The sequence below is a fragment of the Arachis hypogaea genome, chromosome 14, assembly GCF_003086295.3.
Source record: "Arachis hypogaea cultivar Tifrunner chromosome 14, arahy.Tifrunner.gnm2.J5K5, whole genome shotgun sequence".
NCBI classification, from domain to species: Eukaryota; Viridiplantae; Streptophyta; class Magnoliopsida; order Fabales; family Fabaceae; genus Arachis; species Arachis hypogaea.
The window spans coordinates 105,087,198-105,107,826 of NC_092049.1; the positions used below are offsets into that span (position 1 = coordinate 105,087,198).

General features: G+C 36.4%; 1 non-coding gene across 1 annotated transcript; it reads left to right on the plus strand.

Moving 5' to 3' along the window:
• Positions 1-2,009: 2,009 nt before the first annotated feature.
• LOC112746004 (small nucleolar RNA R71) lies at positions 2,010-2,116 on the plus strand. The gene has a single exon (XR_003173904.1). It is a non-coding gene; the product is annotated as a small nucleolar RNA R71 (small nucleolar RNA).
• The last annotated feature ends 18,513 nt before the right edge of the window (positions 2,117-20,629 follow it).

Genomic DNA, 20,629 nt, shown 5'->3' on the forward strand with positions numbered 1-20,629 from the left:
TACACTTGGTTGGACTAATCCCCTTCAAGTCACCAATGGTCCACCCAAGAGCTGTTTTATGGCTCCTGAGCACTGAAATAAGCGCCTCTTCCTCTTTAGGCTTCAGGGAAGAACTAATAATCACTGGATATGAATCATTTTCACCCAAGAACACATATTTCAGAGAAGGAGGTAAAGGTTTGAGCTCAAGCTTGGGGGCTTCCTCCTCTGATTTAGGCGTGTGAACCATGGCCTTTTGGGGTGGTGAATCATCAACTTCAACTGATTCATGCTCAGAAATAGGATCCAGAATGTCATCAAGTACTTCAGCTTTCAGTAACTCTTGAACAAGTGGTTCAATAACATCTATTTTCATACACCCTTCAGAATCATTAGGGTGCTTGAGAGCTTCAAAAACATGAAGGACCACATGTTCTTCATTGACCCTCAGGGTTAATTCACCGTTTTGCACATCAATCAGAGCTCTACCTGTAGCTAAAAAGGGTCTACCAAGTATAATAGAGGATTTTACCTCCTCTTCCATGTCTAATATAACAAAATCAATAGAAAAAATAAATGGTCCTACTTTAACAAGTAAATCCTCAACAACACCCACAGGTAATTTAATAGAAAGGTCAGCAAGTTGAAGAGAAATACGAGTGGGTTTTACCTCCTCAATCTGAAGTCTTTTCATCACTGAAAGTGGCATGAGATTGATGCTAGCTCCAAGGTCACATAAAGCTCTCTGAATGGTGACATCTCCAATGGTGCAAGGAATTACAAAGCTCCCTGGATCTGGCATCTTCTCAGGAAGGTTGTGTTGAATAATGGCACTACATTCCTTGGTTAACACCACTGTTTCTTTTTCCTTCCAATTCCTCTTGTGGGTCAACAATTCTTTCATAAATTTTGCATAGAGAGGCATTTGCTCAAGAGCCTCTACAAAAGGAATGTTGATCTACAGCTTCTTAAAGACATCTAAAAATTTAGAAAACTGCTTTTCTTTGGAAGCCTTCTGAAGCCTCTGAGGATATGACATTTTTTGCTTGTATTCAGGAGCCTTTAGCAAGGTGGGATAAGTGTCAAGAGAATCAGAGAATGGGTTGTCTGCACGCTTAGGAGGGGCGTGTTCTACTTCGTCCTTCTTCTCCTCTGGAGTTTCTTTTTCAATTAACTCCTCATTGACCTTGGGCTCAGAGCCAGCTACTTTACCACTTCTCAATTGAATAACCTTGCAGTCTTCTCTTGGGTTCACTACTGTATCACCTGGAAATGTACTTGCAGACCTCTCAGGTATTTTCTTGCTCAGTTGGCCCATTTGCACCTCCAGGTTTCTAATGGAGGCTATGGTTTCCTGCATAAAACTCCTCATCATCTCCCAATTAGAATCTTCTTGGGATTTAGAGTTTGCCTGCTGAGGTGATTGTTACTACTGAGACTGAAATTGACGGTTATTGTAATTGTTCTGTTGGAAGCCGCCCTGAGAATTATTGTTGAAATTCTGAAGTCTCTGAGGTTGGTCTTTCCACCCAAAATTTGGGTGATTTTCCCACCCCTGATTGTATGTCTTAGAGTATGGATCATTATTGGGATTTCTAGGACCACTCCCTATGTAATTGACCTGTTCAGAAGAAGATTGAGTATAATCATAATTATCATTTTGCACAAAATTACCTGTCATGTCATAAGGGACCTCTTGAGGTGGATTTTGGGTATTGATAGCCAAGACTTGCATGCCACCCATCTGTTGAGTAAGTAGACTTATTTTCTGAGACATAAGCTTGTTCTGAATGAGAATAGCATTAAGAGCTTCTACTTCCATAACACCCTTCTTCTGAGGAGCCTAAGAGTTCACAGGATTCCTATTAGACGAGTATAAATATTAGTTGTTAGCAACCAATTCAATAAGCTCAATAGTCTCCTCCGGTGTCTTCTTCTTGTGCAGTGAATCACCTGCAGAATTATCTAAGCACATCTTGGATATTTCACCCAAACTTTCATAAAAGATATCTAGTTGGGTCTATTTGGAGAACATGTCCAGAGGACATTGCCTAGTCAGTAGCTTGTATCTCTCCCAAGCTTCATAGAGAGTTTCACCATCCTTTTGCCTGAAGGTCTAAACCTCCACCCTAAGCTTAGTCAGCTTCTTTGGTGGGAAAAATTTAGTAAGAAACTCAATAACAACCTTGTCCCAAGTATCCAAACTCTCCTTGGGTTGGGAATCTAGCCATAGCTTTGCTCCATCCCTCAGAGCAAATAGGAAGAGCATGAGTTTGTACACCTCAGGGTTCACTCCATTTGTCTTCATAGTATCACAAATCTGCAGAAAATTAGAAATAAATTGATTTGGGTCTTCGTGGGAAAGACCATGATACTAGCAGTTTTGTTGCACTAAGGTGACCAACTGTGGCTTCAACTCAAAGTTGTTCGCAGCTATAGGAGGCACCACAATGCTTTTTTCATAAAGATCTGCAGTAGGAGCAGAGTAAGAGCCAAGCACTCTCCTTTGTTGCTCATTCTCATTCGGATTTGCCACATTGGCATTAGCAATATTATTAGGATCCATAGTGGATTCTACAGCCTTGTAAAGTCTTGTTTGCTGCAAGCGCCGCCTGAAAGTTCTTTCAGGTTCAGGATCAAAGTCTAAAAGATGTTCTTTGTCTCTGTTCCTGCACATAAACAAACAGAAGACAAGAAAAGATGGAACTCTCTACGTCAGAGTGCAGAGAATTCCCAGTGAGGTAACCTAAGTAAAGAGATAAAAATATTGAATAAAACAAACAAACCTAAAATTCGAAAATTACTAGTAAAATTAAGACTAAAAATTTTCGAAATTATTAGGCAAATTAAAGAAGAAAAATTAAAATAAGACTAACTAGGAAACACCAAACTTAATTTCAGAAATTAAGAAAAATATTAGTATTAAATTATTTTTTATTTTTTTTTATTTTTTTCGAAAATACTAAAGCAAAATTCAAATAAAATTAAAACTAAAACACCTAATCTAAGCAATCAAACAACTGATAGTTGTTAATCACTATCAATTCCCGGCAATGGCGTCAAAAACTTGGTGCAGAATTTACAACCACAAACTAACCGGCAAGTGCACTGGGTCGTACCAAGTAATACCTCAAGTGAGTGAGAGTCGATCCCATGAGGATTGACGGACTAAGCAACAATGGAGAATTAAAACAAGCAAGCAGTAAATTAGTTGTGAATAAAATATGGAGAAAGCAGTTAAGGCTTCAGAGTTATCTATTTTCCGGATTGACTTTTCTTATTAATTTATTTTAATCATGCAAGATTTAATTCATGGCAAACTATATGTGACTAGACCCTAATCCCTTAGACCTTTCTAGTCTCCTCTAATTCTCATCAACCGCCAATTCCTTGGTCAATTAATTCCAATTAGAGGGTGAAATTCAATTCTAGTTTATATGCCACAGAAATCCTAATTATCTAAATATAAGAGGATTATATGTCACGTATCCCGTTAAATCCAGATAATTAGAATTTAGGAGAATTTGTTTTCAAGCTGTTGTTCAAGTAAAGAGCTTTTCCAAGTTATACAAGAACTCAATTAGAAAGAGGGTCATACTTCCGTTCCACCCAAATTCATAAAATAAAGAATGAAAATAATTCTTGAATTATAAATCAGTACATGAATTAAAATAGACAAAAACAATAGAATCAATCCATACAATAGACAGAGCTCCTAACCTTAACAGTGGAGGTTTAGTTGCTCATGGTTCAGAGAGAAAATAAAGATTCCGGTAAACTGTAAATTGGACTGAGGTGGAATAATCCCCAAAAGAGAAGTTTCTTTTCTCTTTTATATCTAATCCTAATTAATTTAAAATCTATTTTTCTAAAACTAAATAATATCTTTTCCTATTTTTAAAATAAAAATTAAAGTTTAAATCAGAATTAATTATAGCAATCAGCACGTCTTCAATTGATGGATGGGGACCACTTGCTTCGTAGGATCCACGCCTAACTTGAAGTGGGCAGAACCAATCTTGCGTGAATCTCCCTTGAGTCTCTGCTATCCCCTGGCTCTAGTCTGTGTTTCTGGGCCGAAAACTGGGTCAAAACTCTGCCCGAAATTGCCCCTAGCGTTTTCTGCACGTGGCGCATGTCACGTGTACGCGTCAGTCACGCGTACGCGTGAGGTACGCGCATGCGTCGCTGTGCAAATCTCCAAATCACGCGCATGCGTCAAGTACGCGCACGCGTCGCTCCTTGCTGGTTATCTCCATCAAATCCAACCGAATGCTACCTAAAATAAACAGAATTGCACAAGACTCAAAGTAGCATCCATAGTGGCTAAAAGATAATTAATTCTTGATTAAACTCAACAAATTGAATGCGAATTCACTAGAAAAAGATAGAAAAAGTGCTCACACATCACGTTCATAGTTGCAGCTGTGCTTCTATGCAAAGGTAACAATTTGATAACATATAATTGAGCTTAGTAATTTGTTAGTGTTATTGAATTTTCCCAATTTGATATTTGGCTTCATGAAAAATGAAATGGAATTTAGTGATTCCAAGTTCATTTGAAATAGAGAATGCTTCATGCTTCATTAACTTCGACCTTCCTCAGTTCCCAATTAAAACTTGATGAGAAAATTTGAAGCAAATATAATCTTCAGGAATTTAAAGCTTTCAATTTTTATAAATTACATTTTTTCTTCCTCTAGACCTATCATGATGTTCTAGACTGGTAGAAATGATTTTTCTTACTATTCTTATACCAACAGATGAATTTTGTCGTGACCTGTGAGGTAAAATTCGGTGTTGCAGATTTGATTTATGGAAATAGATTAGGGAAAATTAGGTGCTCAATTCCTTTATAGAATAAAAAAATGTAGAGGGTGAAATTGTGAATATAAAAAAATAGAGATAGTCAGTTTTAAATTATTTTGACAAGTCCATATAATGGAACTCTTCTTGAAAACTGCATAGAATACCTTGCCATCTATATATATGAGTCAATGCCACAACCACTCACAATTATTATTATTAGCAGTAAGAATCATATTATCATGCCCTACTAATTAATAACAAAATATTATGGCAAGTTGGAGGATATAATTGAGGTTAGCTATTATGGGCGACTCACTGTTGTTCTCTTCAAATGTAAATGGGCTGATTCCACTCGACATAGAGGATATAGAAGAGATCAATGGCATTTTCATTGTGTTAACTTTGAAAGACCAATTCATACTGGTGAACATGAAGAAGATGAGCCTTATATTCTAGCATCACAAGCATCAATGGTATACTATGTAGATGATGTCATTAACAAAGGATGGAGTATTATTGTTTATTTAAAACCAAGAGATTTATATGAAATGGGTGATAAAATTGAAGAGGCTACAGATGAGGATGAGCCACATCAAGAGCAAGCTCTTGATCAATATTTTGGTAACAGTGATGAATATATTCAATTGGCAACAAACCACTTGATCGATGACGTAGTTGACTCATAATGAGAAATCTATGGTTTAATTAAGCTTATTTATATATTTGTTAATTTTAAGGTTATGGTTAATCCGTTGACTTGTTCATAAATTTTATCTTTGGTCTAATTTTGTGTGAAATATAACATGCTTTTTGAGTTATTTTCTCTAACTTTTTGTTGTTAAATTCATCTACAGCAATGCCAAAGTGTAAACGGTTTACTTAACCCCTGAGATCAGCTCCTCAACCTGAAAATGGTTTTGATCAGTCTAATGACGAGGTATTTCACAATTCACCTACGGATATCTCACCACCTAATCATGATTCAAAAATACAAAGCAATATGGATAGTAATACGGATCATTCACTGCCTAATTAAGGATCCCAATAACATACTAGGCATTTTGGTGGACGTCAATCTTCTTAATATTGGACCGTGGAGACAGTAGGTATGGTGCACAATAAATTTGTTTTCTCATGCTGAGTTGCTAAATAAGTGCTTTCTATATAAATGCAGATTTTTATATTTTAATCTTTATATGTAATATATTTTTTTGTGCAATCTCTTGTATGAAAGTAGAAAAGTGATGCATTGATAGTTGAACATGTACTCTGCCAATTTGTACAGGTCTAATGCTGATGATTTAGCTTTCTATGTTGCTATGGTTGAATAATCCTAAAGTTTATTTATTTTGAGGCATATGATAAAAATTTTAATTGTACGAAAATGTAGCTCAAAATATTTTTAATAAAACTCTTAAAATTTTCACCTAACTCCCGAGGCATAAAATGAAAATACGAAATAGTACTACTCCTATAATATTACTAGATGACAAAGTGATATGCATATGCATGGTTCTGGCTTTTGTGAAATCACATTATTTATCATCAAATCATCATGATCTTTCTCCTTTTAATTTTCTTTTTTTTTGTCCAAATTATTATTTATTTATCATCTCTCTATAGTAATAATAAAAACTCGGTAGAAAAATAAAATAATGAGTGATGGTTTGGTCAATTTTGCAAATTGCTCTCTCTCTCTCTCTCTCTCTCTCTCTCTCTCTCTCTCTCTCTCTCTCTCTCTCTCTCTCTCTCTCTCTCTCTCTCTCTCTCTCTCTCTCTCTCTATATATATATATATTAGATGTCCAATTAATTAACTTGTTTGTTAGTTACTTTATAATTTAAATAATATAATGATCATATCCGATAATTAAGGTGGCCACATTGCATTCTTAATTAAGTGATATCTCAATCCAATTTGGCCATTCGTAAGTAAGACTAAACTAATACAAGCCTGTATTCCACTGCTTAATCTTTTATGTTGTTTGGTCCACACTATATATATATGTACTTACCATTTCGATACACCGAAGGAGAAGGAGCGCCATTTCGATATCAGGAAGCTATTCCCATTTTGCTCCTTTTCCCTCTATAATATAGTTTATGTTATTGTTGCCACCCACGGAGTCATTTTGTTTCCTTTTGTGGAATGCGAATGCAGTGTTGCTCTGCTACCTAGTAGGATCAATCATCAGTGGCTCAGTTTGTTTCATTGATCTATGATTTTGAATTTGGGTTCTGAATGTTTGTTTCTCTTCTTTTCATGGCATTCTTCTTTTTGTGATTATATCTAGATGTGCTTTCTAACATTCTTTTCTCTTTTAAAACTGGTGGTGTACATGGATCGGATTCCTTGATTTTTTATTTATCAAGTTTTGCCTTTATTATTTATTATTTAAGATTTTGATTGAGGGTCTTCTAGATTCTGACGAGTTGCATTTGTCGTTGTCCGTGGTTCTATTTTTTCCTTGATGTAAAGATGATTTTTTTAAATAATTTATTTATGTATTTTTATTCAGTGATATATGATTTTCAATTTGTTTATTTTTAGGATCTAATCCACAGCTGAACAGTGGTGTTCATATGATTTACATGAGTTCTAGACAAATTTGCTATTTTTCATTTTTACTTAAGGTGTACTCCTATAAACTACGAAATATTCTTAATTCTTGAGAGTTCATTTTTATTTTTTTTAGGGGTACTTAACAAATGTTCTGTTGCAAACTTAGTCTTCTTTTGCCCAAGTGATCTGTTTCTTTCTTGATCATAGTGTCTAGGAGTGAAATTTTATTCTGGGATTTGTATTGTCCTTTGTGTTATATGTGAATTATTCATAATTGTTTAAAATTTAAAAGTTTTCAATTGTAAAATGTTTAAAATTTAATTTTTAAAAGTAAATATGTACTTACATATAATTAATTTTATATGCAAATACTTTGTGTTTAAATTTTTAATTTAATTTAAAACTTTTTAAATAAAGGCACAGATGGAACTATTAAGACTAGAAGGCTAAAAGTTAAAGAAATGGATAACTTATCTAGAGATGAGTAAGTTGTTGTGAACTTTGAAGATCAACAAGCTATTGGAGAAGCTCATGGTTTGCTTGCTGGATATCTAGAAACATTGGCAGTTGATTGTAAGTTATTTCCAATCAATTTCTCAAAGTGGTCAGGACTTTTAGGCATACCTCGATCTAGATTTGAAGAGTGTTTTAGTAACTTGCTGAAGGTATGTATTTGAAATATTTACTTTTATCAAATTCTTATTAAAATTTTCTATTGTTAATGATATCTTGTTATTTATGTATGATTCTTTTTTATAGCCAAAATTTCATTTCAAAATTTCTGAGGGCATTTGGTGCGTGTACGCAAACCCCACACTTCTGTACAGCAGTACCAGTAATTACACTAGGTCGTCCAAGTAATACCTGAGTGAGTCAGGGTTGATCCCACGAGGATTGTGGCTTGAAGCAAGCTATGGTTATCTTGCAGGTCTTAGTCAAGCGGAATCAGAAGGTTGTATATGAAGTTGGTTGAAGTATGATAATCATGAAACTATGAAAGCAAAAGGGGTAGAAAATACTGATAGGAATAGAGTTGAGACTTGGAGTTGCTTCGTCTTTCTGAATTAATTCTGGTACTACTGCTCTCCTTGCTTGTGAGTGATTTCTTCAGTGGTAGACTGTATGTGATTGACACTGGTTTGAGCAGCTGCCAATACTCCTCCGGATCTGAACCCCAGGTTTAGTGTGGATCCATCTCTGCTTGAGGGTGAAGTGCGTACAGTCCATTCTCCTTCATGATCCTACTCAAAACGCCATAGACAAGGTCGGATCTTCCGGATCAGAGAATGCTGCAATTTTGGGTTCTAGCCTCTACCACAGAGACCCTAATCTCCCCGAAAATCGGCTAAACTGATGTCTCGAGAAGTCCCCAACGAAGTTGTGGATTAGCCGTATGAGAGATGTATATTCAAGCTGTTGGTCGTCCTTTTCCGGTGAAAGACGCATTCTGACCCCAAGTAGATGCGGGTGTTTATCAGGCACGTTCATCTTAATGTGATGAACAGAGCTAATTGGTTAGATCATCCTATTCACCACGATGAAGCTCTTCCGAATGTAAGCAGGTCAAATTTGGACAACATCTGCAGTGCTTTCTCTGTCTCTGAATCAGACTTCTGCTCCAGCTCCTCAATTTCAGCCAGAAAATACCTGAAATTGCCTAAAAACACAAAAACCCATAATAGAATCCAAAAACGTGAATTTAACACTAAAACCTATAAAAACTCAATAAAAACTAAACAAAAACTATGAAAGCAAAAGGGGTAGAAAATACTGATAGGAATAGAGTTGAGAGTTGGAGTTGCTTCGTCTTTCTGAATTAATTCTGGTACTACTGCTCTCCTTGCTTGTGAGTGATTTCTTCAGTGGCAGACTGTATGTGATTGACACTGGTTTGAGCAGCTGCCAATACTCCTCCAGATCTGAACCCCAGGTTTAGTGTGGATCCATCTCTGCTTGAGTGTGAAGCGCGTACAGTCCATTCTCCTTCATGATCCTACTCAAAACGCCATAGACAAGGTCGGATCTTCCGGATCAGAGAATGCTGCAATTTTGGGTTCTAGCCTCTACCACAGAGACCCTAATCTCTCCGAAAATCGGCTAAACTGATGTCTCGAGAAGTCCCCAACGAAGTTGTGGATTAGCCGTATGAGAGATGTATATTCAAGCTGTTGGTCGTCCTTTTCCGGTGAAAGACGCATTCTGACCCCAAGTAGATGCGGGTGTTTATCAGGCACGTTCATCTTAATGTGATGAACAGAGCTAATTGGTTAGATCATCCTATTTACCACGATGAAGCTCTTCCGAATGCAAGCAGGTCAAATTTGGACAACATCTGCAGTGCTTTCTCTGTCTCTGAATCAGACTTCTGCTCCAGCTCCTCAATTTCAGCCAGAAAATACCTGAAATTGACTAAAAACACAAAAACCCATAGTAGAATCCAAAAACGTGAATTTAACACTAAAACCTATAAAAACTCAATAAAAACTAAACAAAAACTACTAAAAACTATATGAAAGTGATGTCAAAAAGCGTATAAAATATTCGCTCATCAAAACACTAAACTTAAGCCATTGCTTGTCCCCAAGCAACTAAAAACACAGTAGGATAAAAAAAGAAAATTAAGATACAATAAATTCCTAAGATTCAAATGAAGCTTAGTTACAATTAGATGAGCGGGACTTAGTAGCTTTTTGCTTCTGAATAGTTTTGTCATCTCACTATCCATTGAAACTCAGAGATGTTGGCATCCTTAGGAACTTAGAATCTAGATGATATTATTGACTTTCCTAGTTAAGCTTATTTTGATTCTTGAACACAGCTTTCTGAGTCTTGGCCGTGACCCTAAGTACTCTGTTTTCCAGTATTACCACCGAATACATTCATGCCACAAACACTTTAACTGGGTTAACCTTTTCAGATTGTGACTCAGCTTTGCTAGAGTCCCCAGATAGAGGTGTCCAGAGTTCTTAAGCACACTCTTTTTGCTTTGGACCACGACTTTAACCGCTCAGTCTCAAGCTTTTCACTTGACACCTTCACGCCACAAGCACATGGTTAGGGACAGCTTGATTTAGCGTCTTAGGCCAGGATTTTATTCATTTAGGCCCTCCTAACCACTAATGCTCAAAGCCTTGGATCCTTTTACCCTTGCCTTTTAGTTTAAAGGGTTATTGGCTTTTTGCTCTTGCCTTTTGGTTTAAAGAGTTGTTGGCTTTTTCTGCTTGCTTTTTATTTTTCTTTTTCGCCAATTTTTTTTCGCATGCAAGCTTTTTCTTTTTCTTTTTACTGCTTTTTCTTGCTTCAAGAATCAATTTTAGAGATTTTTCAGATTATCATAATACTTTTCCTTTTTTCTTATTCTTTCAAGAGCCAACATTTATAAATTTCAACTTCAAATATGCACTGTTTATTCATACATTTAGAAAACAAAAGCAATTGACACCACATCAACATAATTAAACTAATCTTGTTTTAAACTTGAAATTCATGCATCTCTCAGTTCTTTTCAAATAAAAATTTTTCATTTAAGCAAGGTGAGAGATATATGAAATATTTTACAACTTAAAGACATCAATGCAAATGATCATGCAACTAGAACAAGAGAACAGATAAATAAACAGACAGAAAATAGAAAAATAATAAAGAAAAAGAATAAAAGAGAACAAATCCACCTTTAATGGTGGCGCCTAGTGCTCCTCCTTGAGGATCCAATGTGCTGCTTGATCTCTTCTATGTTATCCCTTTGCCTTTGTTGCTCTTCCCTCATAGTTGGTCTTCCCTAATGGCTATTTGATCTTCTCTTATTTCATTGAGGGTGGTAGCATGCTCTTGATGCTCCATCCTCAATTCCTCCATGTTAGTGCTCAATTCTCTAAGAGAAGTTTGCCATTGATCCCAATATCTTTGGGGAGGAAAATACATCCCTTGAGGCATCTCAAGGATCTCATGCTGAGGCGGCTGTTCAGGCTCTTGTACATGCTCTCTTGTTTGCTCCATTCGCTCCTTAGTGATGGGCTTATCCTCCCCAATGGAGACATCTTCATTTATGACAATTCTAATTGAATTGCATAAGTGACAGATTAGGTATGGGAATGCTAACCTTGCATTGGTGTGAGGCTTCTCAGCTACCTTGTACAATTCTTGAGGAATCACCTCATGTACTTCCATCTCAGTTCCAATCATGATGCAATGGATCATGATGGCTCTATCAATGGTCACTTCTGACCGGTTGCTAGTAGGAATGATGGATCTTTAGATGAATTCCAACCATCCTCTAGCTATGGGCTTTAGGTCAACCCTTCTTAACTGAATGGGCTTGCCTTGGAAATCTCTTTTCTACTGTGTGCCTTCTACATAGATATCTGAGAGCACTTGATCCAATCTCTGATCATGGTTCTCCTAGTGTAAAGATGAGAATCTCCTTGCAATAGAGGCAAGTTGAACGCTAACCTCATACTTTCCAAGCTGAAATCTAAGATTCTTCCTCGGACCATGGTGATCCAATTCCTTGGATTTGGGTTCACACTAGTGTGATAGTTTTTGGTAACCCATGCATTAGCATAAAACTCATGCACAATGAGAATTCCAACATCTTGAATGGGATTGGTTAGGACCTCCCAACCTCTTCTCCGGATCTCTCTTCGAATTTTCAGATACTCATTCTTCTTGAGCATGAAAGGGACCTCAGGGATCATTTTTTTCTCAGCCACTACTTCATAGAAGTGGTCTTGGTGGCTTTGGTGATGAATCTCTTTATTTCCCAAGATTCAGAGGGATTGGCAACAACCTTTCCTTTCCTCTTTCTAGAGGGTTCTCCAACCTTGGGTGCCATGAATAGTAATGGAAAGAAAAAAAGCTATGCTTTTCCAACACCAAACTCAAAACTTTGCTCGTCCTCGAGCAAAAATAGAAGAATAAAGTAGAAGAAGAATAAAATAGAAAGAGGGAGAGGGAGAGAGAGGGCTCGGCCTTGTGGGGTGGGTATGGGTGGGAAATTCAATTTTGAAGTGGGTGGGGATAGGTGGGAGTTATGATGGTTTGGAAAAATGAAATGGATGTGATTAGGATAGGTTTTTTTTTGGGGGGGAAGGGTGTATGGGGAAGTGGGAAAGTAAGTGGGGTAGGTAGGATAGGTGAAGATTCTGTGGGACTCACAATTCTTGAGAGGCTAGGGAATTTAGATTCCCTGCTTCTCTGCATTGGTGTTTGAACACCCCAGGGGCTGCTCCCTAGCTGGCGTTCAATGCCAACAATGCTTCCCTATTGGGGCGTTGAACGCCCAGCAGGGATACCCTAGCTGGCGTTCAACTTTGACACTCTTTCTAGAGTGTTCTGTTTTCACTGCTATGAATTCTGTCTCTTGACTGGTGCACATGATCATGACTCTAACAACTGAAAGGAAAAACAAGATGAAATAAATATGGTTGAGTAAGGTTGGGTTGCCTTCCAACAAGCACTTCTTTAACATCACTAGCTTGACCTTCAGCTCCTTACAGAGATGAGTATGGGCTTAGATTTTTGCCCCTAACAGTGAATTTTCTTTCTGTCCTCTCATGAATGAGCTCTACATGCTCTAGAGATAGGACACGACTCACTGTGTATGGTAAGATTGGCTTCTTAATGAAGACAACTCTCATGCCAGGTGAGAGGCCTTCAGTAGGAACTTTCTTGACCCTCCAGTCTTTAGGTACTTTCTTTTTAGTACCTTTGTGCTTAGAGCTTGTGGTGGCTGCCCAACACCAAACTTAGAATTGATGTCTAGGGGCTCTGCAAAGCTCTGCACAGAAAGAGAGGGTTGGCGCACTAGGTGTTACACAGTTGTCTCTTTCTTATCAGAGGGAGAATTGGAATTGGACAACTTGAATAAGATATAGTACTCTCCTAATTAGAAAACCATTTCTCCTTTAGCTACATTAATCAAGGCTTTTGTAGTAGCTAAGAAGGGTCTTCGAAGGATGACACAGTCATCTTCATCCTCTCCTATATCCAAGACAATGAAGTTTGCAGGGATGTAGTGGTTTTTAACTTTAACCAAGACATCCTCCACTAAGCCATATGGCTTCTTCATGGTCTTGTTTGTCATCTCTAAAGAGATGTGTGCCGTTTGTACCTCAAGGATTCCTAACTTCTCCATTACAGAGAGTGACATGAGGTTAATACTTGATCCTAAGTCACATAGAGCCTTTTCAAAGGTCATAGTGCCTATGGTGCAAGGAATCAGAAAGCGTCCAGGATCTGGAAGCTTCTGAGGTAGCTCTTGCTGAACCAAAGCATGAAGTTCTTTTGTAAGCAGTGGAGGTTCTTCTGCCAGAGGCTTTGTACCAAATAGTTTGGCATTCAGCTTCATAAGAGCTCCTAGGTATCGAGCAACTTGCTCTTCCCTAGTGTCTTCATCCAAACTTGAGGATGAGTAGTCATTAGAACTCATGCACTACAGGAGTGCATTCAAAGGAACCTCAATTGTCTTTATAGTTTCCTTTGATTCTGAGCTAGAAGGTTCTTGAGTGGGTTTTAAGCACTCAAGGGGTATGGTTTCACTGGCGCTCAACGCCAGCTCTGTCAGCTTATTGGGCGTTGAACGCCCTTGCTGTCCACCCTGACTGGCGTTAAATGCAAGTCCCTCTAGCATACTGGGCGTTGAACGCCCAGTGAGGGGTTCCTCACTGGCGTTCAGCGCAAGAAAGCCTTCCTGTTTGGGTGTTGAACGTGCAGCCAGTGCTCCCTGGCTAGCGTTCAACGCCAGCTTTTCTACCAAGATGGGAGTTGAAAGCCCAGTGACGGGTTCCTCACTGGCATTTAACTCCAGGCTTGCTGCCATTGTCGGTGTTGAACGCCCAGTGAAGGCTTCTTTACTGGCGTTCAAAGCCTTCCCATTCTTCTCCAATTCGGCCTCAACCTCCATGGTTATGGCCTTGCATTCTTCTCTAGGATTAACCTCAGTATTACTGGGAAGAGTGTCAGGAGGGATCTCAGGGATCCTCTTGCTTAGTTGACCAATCTGTACCTCCAAGTTTCTAATGGAGGACCTTGTTTCATTAATGAAACTATGGGTGGTCTTAGTGAGGCTGGAGAATAGAATAGCTAAGCCAGAAAGGCTCTGCTTAGAGGTCTCCATATTCCCTTGAGAAGATGGGAATGGTGGTCTATTGTTGAACCTAATTTGGTTCCTTCCACCTTGATTAAAACCTTGCTAAGGTTTCTGTTGATCCTTCCATAAAAGGTTAGGATGATTCCTCCATGAAGGGTTGTAAGTGTTTTCATAGGGTTCTCCCATGTAGTTCACCTCCTCCATAGTGGGTTGATCAGGATTATAAGCTTCTTCTTCAAGAGAAGCTTCTTGAGTACTGCTAAATGCAGTTTGCATCCTAGCCAAATGTTGAGAGATCATGTTGACCTGTTGGGTCAAGATTTTATTCTGAGCCAGGATGGCATTTAGAGTCCCAACTTCATGAACTCCTTTCTTCTGAGGGGTTCCTTGATTTACAGGAGTCCTCTCAGAAGTAAACATGAACTGGTTGTTAGCAACCATCTCAATGAGTTCTCTAGCTTCTGCAGGCATTTTCTTCAAGTGGAAAGATCCACCTGCAGAGCTATCTAATGAATTTTTGGACATCTCAGACAAACCATCATAGAACATGCCTATGATGGACTACTCTGAGAGCATGTCAGGAGGACATCTACTGATCAGTTGCTTGTATCTTTCCCAAGCTTTATAGAAGGATTCACCTTCTCTTTGTCTGAAGGTTTGAACTTTCACTCTGATCTTGCTTATCCTTTGAGGGGGAAAGAACTTAGCCAGGAAAGTAGTAACCAGTTTTTCCCAAGAGTCAAGACTCTCTCTTGGTTGGGCATCCAACCAGAATTTAGCTCTGTCTCTTAAAGTAAAGGGAAAGAGTATCAGCTTGTAGACTTCAAGATTAACTCTATTAATCTTTACAGTATCACAGATCTGTAAGAATTCTGCCAAGAACTAATGTGGATCTTCCAGTGTAAATCCATGGAATTTGCAGTTCTGCTGTAGAAGAGAGACTAACTGAGGCTTAAGCTCAAAATTGTTAGCTCCAATGGCAGGTACAGCAATGCTTCTGCGATAAAAGTCAGAGGTAGGCACGGTGAAGTCACCAATGACCTTTCTAGGCTCCTCTTGAGGTTCGGCCATGCCTTCTATTTCTTGTTCAAAAATTTCTGAAAGTTCTCTTTCGAAGTGTTGTGCTTTAGCTTGTTGTAAACGCCTCCTTAGAGTCTTCTCAAGTTCAGGATCAGGAGTCAAGAGGGGTTCTTTATCTCTGTTCTTGATTATAAACAAGAAGAAAAGTAAAAAGAAGAAAATAAGAAGACTCTCTACACCAATAAGCAAGAAGCTCCTCCTTAGAGTCAGATGTGAAGAAAGAAGAAGAAAGAAAAAAGAAAAGAAGAAAGCCTTTTGTGCCACTTGGATCAAAGAGCTTCCAGTTAGATGTGAAGAAGAAAGGAAAGAAGTAAAAGAAGTAGAAGAAAAATACCTTGGAAATAGTGGATAAGAGTAAATAAAAGAAGATAAAAAATGAGAGAGAGAGAGAGAGAGAGAGAGAGAGATAGAAGTCGAATAATAGAGATGTGAGAGGAAGAGAAGTATAAATAGAAAAAGTAAGTAAGAATTAAAATATTTTTTTATTTATTTATTTAATTAATTTTTGAAAATTAAGTTATTAATTTAAAAAGAATTTGAAATTTAAATGTTAAATTTTCAAAAATAGAGGAGGAAAAAGAAGAAGTTTTCGAAAATTAAGAGAGATGAGAGTTAGTTAGGTAATTTTGAAAAAGAAGAGAGAGAAGAAGAGAGATAACTTCCGAAAACTAAGGAAGGCAAGAGTCAGTTAGGAAGTTTTGAAAAATAAGAGAGAAAAAATAAGATATTAATTAAGAAAATATTTTTAAAATAAAATAGAAGATAAGATGAGAAAAGATTTAAAATTGAAATTTGAACTTAGAAAAAGATAAGATTTTGAAATGTGATTTTGAAAAAGATTTAATTTTAAAGTTTGAAATTTGAAAAAGATAAGATAAGATTTTTAAATTTTGAAAAAGATAAGATGAGATTTTGAAAAAGATATGATTTTTATTTTTGAAAAGATTTGATTTTTGAAAACTTGACAACTAAGACATGATATGATAAAATTTAAAATTGAAATCTGAATTTTATATGTTAATTTTTGAAAATAGTGGTTAGAATTAAGTTAGAAAAGATATCTTTTTTATTTTTGAATTTTATAATGAAAGAGAAAAATATATAAAAGACACAAAACTTAAAATTTTTAGATCTAGCACCCCTTTATTTTCGAAAATTTGGAGGGAAACACAAGGGGACACCAAACTTAAAAATTTTAAGATCTAAACACATACAAGACTCAAGAACACTTTGGAGAAACACAAGAACACAAAGAACAAAATTTAAATACTCAAAGAACATAAGAATATATAAAAAAAAAAAAGAACACCAAAGTTAAAATTTTTAGAAAACCAAGACAAAATTTTCGAAAAACAAAAGAAAAATAACAAGAAGACACTAAACTTAAAGACTTGACACAAGATTAAACAAAGAAAATTTTTTTTTGAAAAATTTTTGAAAGGAAGACTCAAAAGAACACAAATTACCAAAAACATGAACACAACGCTCTAACCAATTGAACACAAAAATAAAAAATGTTTTTGAAAAACCTTTTAGAATTTTCAAAAAAAATAGAGAAGAAGAAAATAAAAATAAAAGACTCAAATCAAAAAGAAAGTTATACTCTTGCAAAAAACAAAGACTCAAAGACTCAAACCAAAAACACAAAAATTAAACAAAGAAAAGAAAAATATTTTTGAAAAGTTTTTAAAATTTTTGAAAAATTAGAGAAAAAGAAAATCAAAATCATAGACTTAACGAAAATAAGAATTACCTGATCTAGGGAGCAAGACAATCCTTTAGTTTGTCCAAACTCAACAATCCCCGGCAACAGCGCCAAAAACTTGGTGCGTGTAGCAAACCCCACACTTCGGTACAGCAGTACCAGCAAGTGCACTAGGTCATCCAAGTAATACCTGAGCGAGTTAGGGTCAATCCCACGAGGATTGTGACTTGAAGCAAGCTATGGTTATCTTGCAGGTCTTAGTCAAGCGGAATCAGAAGGTTGTATATGAATTTGGTTTAAGTAGGATGATCATGAAACTATGAAAGCAAAAGGGGTAGAAAATACTAATAGGAATAGAGTTGAGAGTTGGAGTTGCTTCGTCTTTCTGAATTAATTCTGGTACTACTGCTCTCCTTGCTTGTGAGTGATTTCTTCAATGGCAGGCTGTATGTGATTGACACTGATTTGAGCAGCTACTAATACTCCTTTGGATCTGAACCCAAAGTTTAGTGTGGATTCATCTCTGTTTGAGGGTGAAGCGCGTACAGTCCATTCTCCATCATGATCATACTCAAAATGCCACAGACAAGGTCGGATCTTCTAGATCAGAGAATGCTGCATCTTTGGGTTCTAGCCTGTACCACAGAGACCCTAATCTCCCCGGAAATCGGCTGAACTGATGTCTCGAGAAGTCCCTAATGAAGTCATGGATTAGCTGTCTGAGAGATGTATATTCAAGATATTGGTCATCCTTGTCCGGTGAAAGACGCATTCTGACCCAAGTAGACATGGGTGTTTGTCAGGCATGTTCGTCTTAATGTAATGAACAGAGCTAATTGGTTAGATCATCCTATTCACCACGATGAAGTACGAATATACATCTTAGAATTAATCAAACACAGATCGAAGAGAAACAGTAGTACTTTTATTAATTCATGGACTCAGCAGGGCTCCTCCCCTCAACCTAGGAGGTTTAGAAATTCATATTGAAGGTAAAAATGTGTATATGGTAAAAAGGAATCAAAGAAGGTTCGAAGCCCTCTTCTGAATTACATAAATAAAATCCCTTAAATACTAAACAGATGACTAGTTAGGGTAAAACAATCTATTTAGTGCTAAAATCTACTTCTGGGGCCCACTTAGTGAGTATTTGGGTTGAGCTTTGATGAGATCCACGTGCTATGAGGCTCCTTGGGCATGGAATGCCAGCTAGGGGATCCTCTCTGGGCGTTTGTACATTGGTCTCTGCTCTTTGGGCGCTAGATGCCTAGAAGGGGGCAGGTAGCTGGTGTTGAACGCCAGTTTTGGGCCTTCTAATCTGAAGCAAAGTATAGACTATTATATATTGATGGAAAGCTCTGGAAGTCAGCTTTCCATATCCATTGAGAGCGCTCTATTTAGACTTCTGTAACTCTAGAAAAGCTCTTCCGAATGCAGGCAGGTCAGATTTGGACAGCATCTACAATGCTTTCTCTGTCTCTGAATCAAACTTCTGCTCCAGCTCCTCATTTTCAGCCAGAAAATACGTGAGATTGCCCAAGAACACAAAACTCATAGTAGAATTTAAAAATATGAATTTAACACTAAAAACCTATAAAAACTCAACAAAAACTAAACAAAAACTACTAAAAACTATATGAAAGTGATGTCAAAAAGCGTATAAAATATCCGCTCATCAGCATTGCAAAGCGATATTGCAAATTAAGCCTTGCAAAAAAGTGGTCACAACACAGAATTAAGTTATGGAAAGAGTTCTATGATCCATGCATGAGTAGACAAGTAATCATTGATAATGTCCCAGTCGGCATCGACAGAGATCAATGAAAATCATTTGTTCAGTATCGGTTTCTACCTTCTACAATGGTAACATGTTAAAGTTTTCAAAATATAATATTAATAAGTAATCACTTTTCTAATCTTCATTTTTCTTTTTCATAGGAGATATGTAGGAGAAATAAGGAAGTTCACAAGAAGCAAAAAATTTTCCACACTGGTGGCTCGAAACCTATATTAAGGAAAAGACATGAAATAGTATGAACCATCAATTATTTTTTATTTTTACTAAATTATCATATGCTCTTTAACTTTTTTTTTATATATTCTTTTGCATAGTTTTTAGAAACTGGTCGGAAAATTAGCCGTGGAGAAATGTACATAGAAACTCATAAGAAGAAAGATGGGTCGTTTGTGACTGATGAAGCAAGGGATATAGCAGTAAGTTGTACTTTTTGGTCTATTTTAGTACAAACTGTTAGTTCAAAATCTGCCAAACTTTAATGTTATTTTGTTATATTTTTGTTGTTTAAATCTCAAATGTAGGAACAAATTGAAGTACTTATGACTCAAAATGAGAAAGATGAATCTGGACCATCCACAAATGATGTTATTGGCAAAGTGTTTGGGGAGGAGCATTCTGGTAGGGTGCGATGCATGGGAATGGGAGCAACACCTACTAATACTTTTAGAAATGCCAATCATCCTAGCCAGTTAGCTAATTCTTCAACTTCAATGTCATCTACTACCAATTACTCCCAAGCTGATTTAAACATTTAGAGTCTAAATTTGATGGGACATTGACTGCATTCAAGGCTTATTTTCTTGCTAAAGAAAGAAGAATTTATGTTGAACTTACTAGTATATTTGACCATGGAGTTCAGGTAAATTGCCTTCTCTTGTCGAATCTATGTTGGACTAATATTTTTGAAAATTATGATAAATGATAACTGTTATATTATGCTAATGTTCTAGCATGGTATTAGTCTCGTATATTCTAACTTTACACCCCTACTTTTACTAATTTGTTGTTCAAGTTTTTCACACAAGAAAAGGTTAATGCCTTTTTAATATATTTTTTCTTTGAATTGTAGTTATAGTGTCATAGATGTGGCAATTTTTATGTTGATATTTTTATTTTTAATTTATTTTAGGCTAATGATGTTGAGAACGAAACTATTACACCGACAACAGGAAGAACATCATCAGGAGAAAGCAATGAAAATTGTGAAGACATTGTTTAGTATTACTTTAAAGATTGATTAGTTGTTTATTGTTGCATATTTGTTAGGGTATTATGTTGCATTCCTTTATTAAACAAACTTATTCAAGTAGAGAACTCATTAGTGGTAGTTGTGAATTTATATTATTTTAGCTTGTTTAATTTTTAGGATTAGATATATAAAGACAGTGATGATTCAGATAATATCATTTTATTATAATATAAAGAAGTTATTATTTATTTTAATGGGTTATATTTTAGATTTATACTTTAAACAATTTTACTTTTATTAAATTTTGCATTCTAATTAGAGATTTTATTTATATGATTATTTAAAAGAGATTTAGATTTAAAGGTTATATGGTTTGATTTTGAGTTATTAAGAAAATGAGTATGTTTTAAGTTTGAAGTT